At 40.0% G+C, this 9,445-nt stretch overlaps 1 long non-coding RNA gene across 2 annotated transcripts in view; it reads left to right on the top strand.

The window, feature by feature from the left end:
* Positions 1-387: 387 nt before the first annotated feature.
* LOC121140871 overlaps positions 388-9,445 on the top strand; it is a 33,148-nt gene continuing 24,090 nt past the window's right edge. Inside the window, exons 1-3 of one of the 2 annotated variants that reach the window (XR_005877819.1) lie at positions 388-565; positions 1,444-1,538; positions 2,549-2,682. This is a non-coding gene — a long non-coding RNA (uncharacterized LOC121140871). The remainder of the gene's footprint in view (positions 566-1,443; positions 1,539-2,548; positions 2,683-9,445) is intronic. The other variant, XR_005877820.1, reaches the window with a different exon arrangement.

Here is a 9,445-nt window from a genome sequence, read left to right as displayed (position 1 = left end):
TGGACTTAATCTTTCCCAAACTCATTCCTTTTTGTCTCGGCTGTTGATCTTGGTGGTATTAGATGTGAACAGGCTGTAATTAGTATAAGAAGGAGGATGCGTGGACCACCCCTGCTTCCTCCCTGACCATGGATCACAGACTTTGATGTAGCCCATAGCAATGCCTGCGGTGGGTAAAGACATCAAACAGGAACAACTGTATGTGTGAGGCTGCATACGCCCAGACTGGTTTGTTGCAGTTACATGCCAATTTTCTGTCTTTCTGTGGAGACAGATCTGTGTTGTTTCAGCATCCTGCCTCTTTCATTGACTGCGGTGCGTGGTTGGTACACTGAAAAAGAGTTAAGACTCCTACATTCCATCACAAACGTTTCTTGGAGACTGCTCAAGTAGATCATTGGTGGGAAGGTCTAAAGGGAGATCGTTGGTGGGAAGGTCTAAAGGGAGATCGTTGGTGGAAAGGTCTAAAGGGAGATGATCATTGGTGGGAAGGTCTAAAGGGAGATCGTTGGTGAGAAGGTCTAAAGGGAGATCGTTGGTGAGAAGGTCTAAAGGGAGATCGTTGGTGGGAAGGTCTAAAGCGAATTCCTGCACACTGTCGTCCATGCTAGTCTTCTAGCCCCGGCCTAGGACCCTCTATTTCTCTGCTTCCTGTTGTCTTTTATAATATACACAGCTTTTAAATGGTTAAAAATGAAATTTATTGTAAAAATAGAACTTTTCTCTCTAATACAAAAGCAAAATGTGTGTTTCAACAGGGAACTTCAGACATCATTTCTGAGGGCGGAGATTGTTTTAGTCATGGGGCATTCCCACTTCCCCCAAAGGCACACCACACAGACATTATATATGCATCTAACTCTAAAACTAGCCCTAAAATGACCCTAGGTCATAAGTCAGACTGAAATCACATTTTTATGAAAAAATTGTGATTTTTTCCAAAGTTAATAGAAAACTGTCACTACCAGACAGTATTACACACACTGAAGAACTCATTGACATTTATTACATGGTTTTAAATCCATATCAGAGAAAGTTCTGTTCTTCAGACTATTAAAAAAAAGCTTACTTAATCCTCAGAGGTTTTACTTTCCTTGGCTATTAAGTGAAAATCTCAAACAATTATAACTAAATATATTTAGCAACATATTTTCACTGTGCCAAAAATTATCCCTGTATGTCAGTACCTCTATAAGAATTGTTAACCCATAATCTGTTAGGGACTCAGAATCTCATCAATGAACTTTAAACTCATAATCAGACACATTTCTCTTTGAATCATTATTTTCACAATGAGGTGTTGATACACTTCTTAACTATTAAAATATCTGGGTGTGACCAGCAGATCAGACAAGTCTTATGAAGTCTATTCGGTAGCAAAGGTTGATAATGAAATAAATTTAAATTATTTCATTCAACTTCTCTCCTTTAATGTGTTTTCAGGTCTTCTAAATTAGCAAGACCAGAGTGCTGGTTTCTAAGGACTTGCTCAGCTGGTTTGCTACTTTGAGAAAGTCACCCAATCCTCATCTACTAAGGTAGGCATTCTCTACTGCTTCTTACAGTTCCTCCAGTGATGAACTACACATGGAATCTCAAAATTGTTAGTCTCATTCGGAGAAATAGTCTAAACCAATGATGTCATCCTAAGCTCCTCAGTCAAATCCTGTTTAGAAAGTCCAGGGTTCTCAGTGTTAGCCATGACTTCCTTGCTTTATGTCTTCCCTTATCCAGAAAAAAAAGTTATATTTTTTAATATTTTAGAACCTACTGTCAAACTTCAGGGGTATATTGCTTCAAAATCACATCTTCCAGTGAGATATTACAAAGCTAAGCTGAACACACTGCTCTTGAGGACAGTGGTGTGTCCCCAGTGAGGGCTGCAATGATCTCTAGCTACCTACAATGTGGATTTACTAGTTACTTCAATTGTTAGTCTCACAATTTGTTTCTTAGCCCTCAAATAATTTTGCCAGTCCTAAAACAGATGAATAAATTTAAAATATTTTCAAGGGCAGGGAGAAATCACACCATAAACAGAAAATGGCTATTGTCAGTGCCTTCAATTTTGAGAAGGTCTTAAAATACAAGTAAATGTGATTCCAGGAAGATTTTAGTGAGTCATCCATTCGTGTTTCTGAACTGTGTTTTCAGAGCAAATTCATATCAGCAGGCATTATGTGGCTGAAGGAGAAAAGCACCAACAATCCTTGGATAACAACCAATATGGGGAAGCATTCATTGGAAAGAGAAATTATTCCAGGAGCATATCATGGAAACTTATTAGCAACACCTACCTCTAGCTTTCCAAATTCTGGTTCTAACATTGACCTGGTTCTAATACTGATTCCTTGTGTTTGACAGACATTAGATCTTCCAAACCTGTCTTTACACATTTCATTTCTCTACATTTGAATTATGACACTGAAGTATTGACCTTATTTCTCTTAAGAATGCAAGCAAGCACACCTACATAGTGGCCTACTTTGACATTTCATCACAGCATCTTCTGAGGCATAGTTTTCCTTCTTCTTTTTGATACCTCTAGACCATAACAATATGTTGTCATGGAAATGAGGATCCCTGAGAGATAACAATAGATCTGGACACCAGGAGTTCTTCAGCTGTCCTAGCTACTGGAGAGGATCATTTGAGCCAGGTGGAGAGCCTGAACCAAACATGGTAAGAAATTGTCTCACATGTTGAAAGGAAAAGCAGAACTCAATTCAGATAATAAGCAATGTGCAATAATGTATAGTAAAAGTGGCATAGGCTTTGCAGTTGAATACATTAGAATAAAAACCCTGGATTTGCCTTCCTGGGTGACATTGACCAAATGTTTTAATCTGTCTTCCCCCAAAGATTCTCATATACATAGTAAGGCAATTAACTACTACTTCACAGGACTGTGGTTAGCATGGATTGTGAAAATATCAGTAAAAAATAAACATAAAAGCAAGAAACCACCTACCACAGTGACAGATATAATAAGCAGGGTCAGAAACATCTCAGTTCCCTGCAGTAACATGTCACTCACTATCAAAGTACATATATGGAAAGTCTTGACACAGCCTGAAGACCTGCCTTTCAATGTCTGCTTTGTGAGTGGTGGCAACCTCATTCCGCATTCAAACAAAAGAGGGGGAAAACATACTTGAAGAGGAAGAAGTGGGGAAGGAAAGCACAAGACTTTGTATGTAGGAGAAACTAGGCCCACTTGCAGGTAAAATTGTGGGCACAGCCTGTCTTTGTGCAACTCTACAAGGCATGTGACAAGAGTACACAGTGGATCCAGACCACTCTGGCTTTCAACCTTGAGTAGAACAACTAACTCATCAGCAGAGAGACTTCCAGACTTTTTTAAATTATGGAGCCTCTGGTCTTGTGTGGAAATGTGTGACAGTGATGGATGAACTGATACAGTAAGTATGTGTGGTATTAGCAGTATACAGTAGGCATTCAACAAGTTTTAATTATTGCCTGTATCATTTATTTGGAGAGTTACTCTTAAGTCAGCTTTGAATAGGTTCAGAGTTTCAGTGAGCCCTTTCATTCATTTTACTTATTTGTAAAAGTATGAATATTGGTAATTCTTCAGGAAGTTGCTACAGAGGACAGTCAGGCATGAAGAAAACTGTCCTCTCCTCTCACACGCTATGGGCACCATCGTGAGGCAGCATTCCTTGCGACGATTTAGAAATTTGTTCTGCTTATGAAGACATGAGCATTTTGAATGCTATGTGTCAACTGTCCTGCCAGGATTCTGACCTAGAAAGTGCAAAAAGTATTGACTTCTCCTTTTGACATCACATGCCTCTAACCGTAAAGGTTAACAAGTGCCTAGAATGCTTAGTTCTGTTTTTAAAAGTCCCTCCCTTTGTCAAATTTGTGTGTGTGCTTTGTTGTTCTTTGGAAGGGTGTTATGTTTTTCGAAAGACAGAGTTAAGACAAACTCTATTCATCCCAGGCTGACCTTGAATTCCTAAGCCTGGTTACCACACCATCATGCCTGGGTTTTATGTTTGCTTGTTCATTTTTTTTCTTTTTTGGTTTTTACGAGACAGGGTTTCTCTGTATTGTTTTGGAGGCTATCGGTTCAACCTAGCCTCGAACTCACAGAGATCCGCCTGCCTCTGCCTCCCGAGTGCTGGGATTAAAGGCGTGAGCCACCACCGCCCGGCTGCTTGTTCATTTTTTTCAATGCAGATCTGAAGATTGAAGAACAAAGCCAGGGTCAAACCCAGAATTTTGTGCACATTTTCCAAGCATGCTGCTAGCAAAGCTACAGCTCCAGGTTTCTGTTTTATTTTTTAATTTCAAGATTTCCTTTAGCCCCATGTATCTTATTTTACTTTACCACTCCCCAAACTCTGTAAAATAAGCATCATTATTCCCTTTTACTCTTGTCAGCTACTCATTCGTTTTGAACTATGAGGGAAATGGGGAGGACGTGAAATCACTGCCATTTGCCAGTGATTTTAACAGCTGTTGGACAAGTGTACTGCTTGGGAATGGACTGGGAGAGGGTACTGATAAGATCTCCTAAAGCCCCATTTTACAGAAGAAAGTTAGAAAATTCAAGTGATTCTATAATACATGTGTAGCTAAGAAAAAAATCCAGATGTTGAACTAAACAACCTGACTCCTGGGCTAGCACTCTCCCACACCACCAGTTGCCAAAGGATTCTAGAGGCCTAACTGTGCATTTAGATGTGTATATCTTGTACATTGGAAGAATGGCTTTATTTCGAATATAAATCACTCTAAAATGAGTAGTTCCCTTCGTCATCCCTTTGTAATATCAGCTGATGTTACATTATCCATTCTCTGGAAATGGGGAGGCACACACAAAAGCCATTTGCCCATGTAGTCTAAAATTGTATGCACATTGATTTTTCTTTGTCTTAAATTTTCACTCCAAACCTAAGTGCTATTTAGTAGATTGGCTTTCTTGGGATGGTTAGGTTTAGAGTACTACAAAGGAACATTTAATACTAATACGGGTCTGTCCTTATAGGTCTTGTATCCAATGGCTGCAGTTCAAATGACATTGTCAGTCATCACCTGATCTGCGGCCAGCATATGGCATCACAATGTTAGTGTAAACAACAATTCCACTTTTTTCGCCGTCTCAGATTTGGCATCACAGGTTAGCAATGACCTGTAACATCTTGGATCTTTCCCCCTTTCCTTTGTTTCTTTCTTCCTCCCTTCATTCTTTAATGATTTTTTTGTGTCTCAAATGTGGCCAGGAACATAGGCATTTTCATATTGGAATTGATCCACTCTCAGGTACATGAACTTTCTGACTAGAAATAATAAGGAATGAAGAGGGAACAGAAGAAACGTCAGGAGGAGATGCTCGGTATCAATCATAAGTAGCAATTCCTTTAAGGAGCTGAGCAATCCTGACGCCCAGATATGAAATGGGTGGAAATTCATGACCAAGGTCCCTTTAATAGACGGTTAGATGATGCAGGAGAAAGATAGGATAGGGGCAGGAGTGGCATGTGTCTATTGGAAGCAGGCTCGTACCAGTTATCTTTGCATGCTTGTTATCTTCCATTAGTCCCCTCACGATGCCCGTTGGTAACTTGCCCAGATTAAAGTTATTCAGAATGAAAATTGCCTCCCTTTTTGTCCATCCATTTAAACTGAACTGTCAGGGCTGATGGGAATATTAAACAGGAACGGACCCTTACTTCCAAGTCTGAAGACTAAATACAACCCCCAGGAGAGAAATGATTTCCACATGTTGTGCTCTGACCTCCACAGGCACACCATGCCATGCATGCCCCCCCACACAAATAAATAAGTAAATGTAAACAAATAAATAAGAGTAGCTCCATCTGGCATTTTAAACATCTTATAGTCTTTGCTGACCTTGATTATGAATTAAGAAAGAATGACAGAACATAGACCATTTGTTCTTATTTTCACTAGGTGAGCTCCTACCTCACAGATATCTGCACATTGGTCTCTTTTTTCCTCCCCAAGACTACCTGACCATGTCATTTGCATTTCCAGCTCCATGTTTAAAAGTTACAGCCCAGCACTGAGAAATAGACTCTTAAGTATTGCTGGGCCAACAGCTCATTTTCAAACCTGACCTTCAATGCAGACAGACCTGGGCAATATCTCCCCCTGCCCACATCTTTGTCAATCTATGGAGTGACTTGTTATACCTACCTCATAACATACTAAAAAGAATCAGCTCTACAAAGAATTAAGTTGATATAAGTTAAGGTGCACAATTCATAATAGATAATGGTAACTCATTGTACCATGAGTAAACAAAACTAACAAATGAAAATTTTTGTAATTCAGTTGACTATGTGTGTATATATGTGTATGTACACAAAGTGCATATATATGCATGTGTGAATTTGTGTATGTGGGCATGAGTGGGGTGTGTGGGGACTGTATGTGTATATGTGTGTGTCCTTACATGCTACCCTCGTACTAAAACAAAACAAGAAAATTCCATTCAAAGTTTTCAAAGGCTTTAGACATTCCACCCCACTCAGTAGCAATCTGCTTCATCATGCTGGCCAGGATGACACCAGTGAGTCAGGACACTGATCATGAGTAGAATTCAAGAATTCTTGGTAGTCTGGCAGGCTTGTTCCTCAAATCTAGTCAGAGAACTCATTTCCCTTTTCATAGTGACGCCAGTACCATTCCATGTCCTGGCAAGAGAACAAGATGTTCTCCCCTTTGCTCTTGGAGCCTAACATGAAGATGCAGATGTGGGAATAACTGAGTCAGATCTAATGAGAGGTCCTGGTCCCAGGAAATCTTGCCTCATTGCTCTACTGTTTTCATCAGATATTTGGTGAGCACATGCCTCTGTGACTATCAGGACTCATAATAGAGATCCCACAGGGTCCTCCCACTGTGGAGGAAGTCTTCCCAGGGCTGAAATTCCACCTCTGCAATCTTTTCAGTTTCCTTTTCTCCTTCTCTAAATGGGGAACTGATAGCTCTCCAAACTCAGCCAGGAGCTGGAGACATTGAGATCATTGGAAAGCCCTGGAATGATATTAATATCAGTTACTAATATTATGAGAGTTGAAGAGTTAGTCTCCTTTTGAATAAACAGTCCTACTGGGCGTAGTAACACATACTTGTAATCCCAGCACTAATTAGGCTGAAGCAGGAGGATTGCCTCAAATTCAAGGTTAGACTGGGTCAGAACTGGGGAGGAAACTGAGAGATAGCGTGTGGAAGTTCTAGGTTCAAATCTCAGTAATACAGTCAACCAATCAATAAGTAAATAGTAATCTACTTTCTTGCTAAATAGTAGTCTAAGTAAATATACTGCTTCAAACCAAGTTCTAACATCTCCACTATAGCTTCTTATTATAGTTTTCTCTTTTCAAACCACTCAACTGATCCTTGGAAGTACATTTTAGTTTTCTATTTTCAAAAAGATTTGAAGTCAAAAGAACATCTTTCTACAAGAGGAGGGGAGAAATATGATATTTATTTTCTGTGTATTTTTGTAGTTCTAAAATATCTCCCGGTGGCCCAGTCTCTGGTAGTTTATAAGGGCAGCACCTGCTTCAGCTGACAGATAGCAAGTAAGAAGTCACGAAGTTGGATTCCCTGTCTCTCTAGTTGTTGCCTGTTGTCGCTGAAGATTTCTTTGTCCCACCTGGTCCTGCTGCTTCAGCCCCAAATGAACACACAGATGCTGTATTAGTTATAAAACTGGAGACTGATGACTAGGGCTTCTTATTGGCTAGCTCTTCCTTAATTTGTTTTTGTTTTTCAAGACAGGGTTTCTCTGTATTGATTTGCAGGCTGTCCTGGAACTCGCCCTGTAGATCAGGCTGGCCTCGAACTCACAGAGATCTGCCTGCCTCTGCTTCCCAAGTGTTGGAACTAAAGGCGTACGCCACCAACGCCCAGCTTGTTTCTTAATTCTTAACCCATTTCTATTAATCTAAGGTTTTTCACGTGGTCTTATCTTGCCAGAGAAGGATTCGAACCTTTTACTCCTTTGGTGGCCTACATGGGGACTGTTCTGGTGGGCTCCTTCTGCCTGTCTTTCCCAGAATTCTCATCTCCTAGTCCCACCTATCTTCCTGACTTATTGACCAACAGTGTTTTACTCATCAACCAATAAGAGAAACGTATATAGAAGGACATCCCCCATCACTATCTCTGGAGTTCCACCTATTTCTATAAAGCATGTCTAAGAATCTCTCCTTTCAAAATTGATGTGAAAGTTACATAAAAAAAGATTCACAAAAAGACAGCATGTTGCCAATCCCAAAGCAAATCTTCTATACATATTTAAACATTCACCCCTTTTGCAGTCTTTTCCATACTGTAATCTCAAAATTCAACAATCAAGATGCCATGCAAATCTGTAAACACTCAATCAGTCTAATGATTTATCATTTATACATTGTTTGCACTTATTTCGTTGGAAACCAGAGTTCTGAGAGTTTGTCATTTGCAAAACATGTAAGGAACACAGAAGATACAGGGGGGAGGCCTTCATTCCATGCCTATTTGCATCATCTTATCCACTCCCTGGAGAAGTTTTATTAAAATTGATTATGAAAGCAACTACTTGAGGTTTGCATCATTGTTTCTGAATGCTGAAAAGTGGAAGAGATGATGGCGTATTCCTATACCTGCAGCTCACGGTGAAACAACCTCTGATAGTCAGTAGAAGCCAGACACACAGGAGAATATCCTCAAAGGAATGACCACCCAATGCACTGGATAAAAATCAAAGTAAAGTGTGTTTATCCTACAAAGGAGCCTAGCTGACTCCCTTGTAAATGCCCAAGTGTAACAGCCAAGATGAAGCAGCTAGCATGTGTTATGCACAGTCCATCTAGGACCAGCTTTCTAAATTTAATTTTTTATGGCCAAAGAGAAAATGAAATGAAAATTTCAACAGAAATTATTAAATGGTTAATTTGCAGAAGAAAGTCTCTTGTGCTGTCCTGCCCTGGTTCCCTCTGTTTTCAGAATGTGTCTCCTCCTAGCTCTGGCAGCAAGACCTTTGATGGGGACACCTTGCTTGTCTTGAGTGCTATAAAATGTCACATGAGATGATCCCTTTGAAGACTGTCAACTCTTACACATGCCACTGCTAAAATAGCTTTTATTAAAGGCAGGACACTATGTATTTTATTTACAGGTCAGTCCCAGTAGTTGAAAGGAAGAGCTGTCAAATCAGAAGTGTTCAAAGGAGACTGCTTTAGTGGAGACAGTCTATTAACAAGAATAGGACAGTGACTGTGACATCACATAAATTCCAAACAGCCAGGGTTTAGCCCTCAGTCTAAACTGCTAATAATAGTGGGTCTCAATTTGTCTTTCTCCCGCTGTCTCTTACCTGTACTGTAATCTACTACAGGAGTAGGTCCTTAAGAATATCCACCAAAGCCGGGCAGTGGTGGCGCACGCCTTTAATCCCAGC

The sequence above is a fragment of the Mesocricetus auratus genome, unplaced genomic scaffold (assembly GCF_017639785.1).
Source record: "Mesocricetus auratus isolate SY011 unplaced genomic scaffold, BCM_Maur_2.0 Super-Scaffold_100006, whole genome shotgun sequence".
Lineage (NCBI taxonomy): Eukaryota > Metazoa > Chordata > Mammalia > Rodentia > Cricetidae > Mesocricetus > Mesocricetus auratus.
This window is presented reverse-complemented; position numbering and strand designations above follow the sequence as displayed.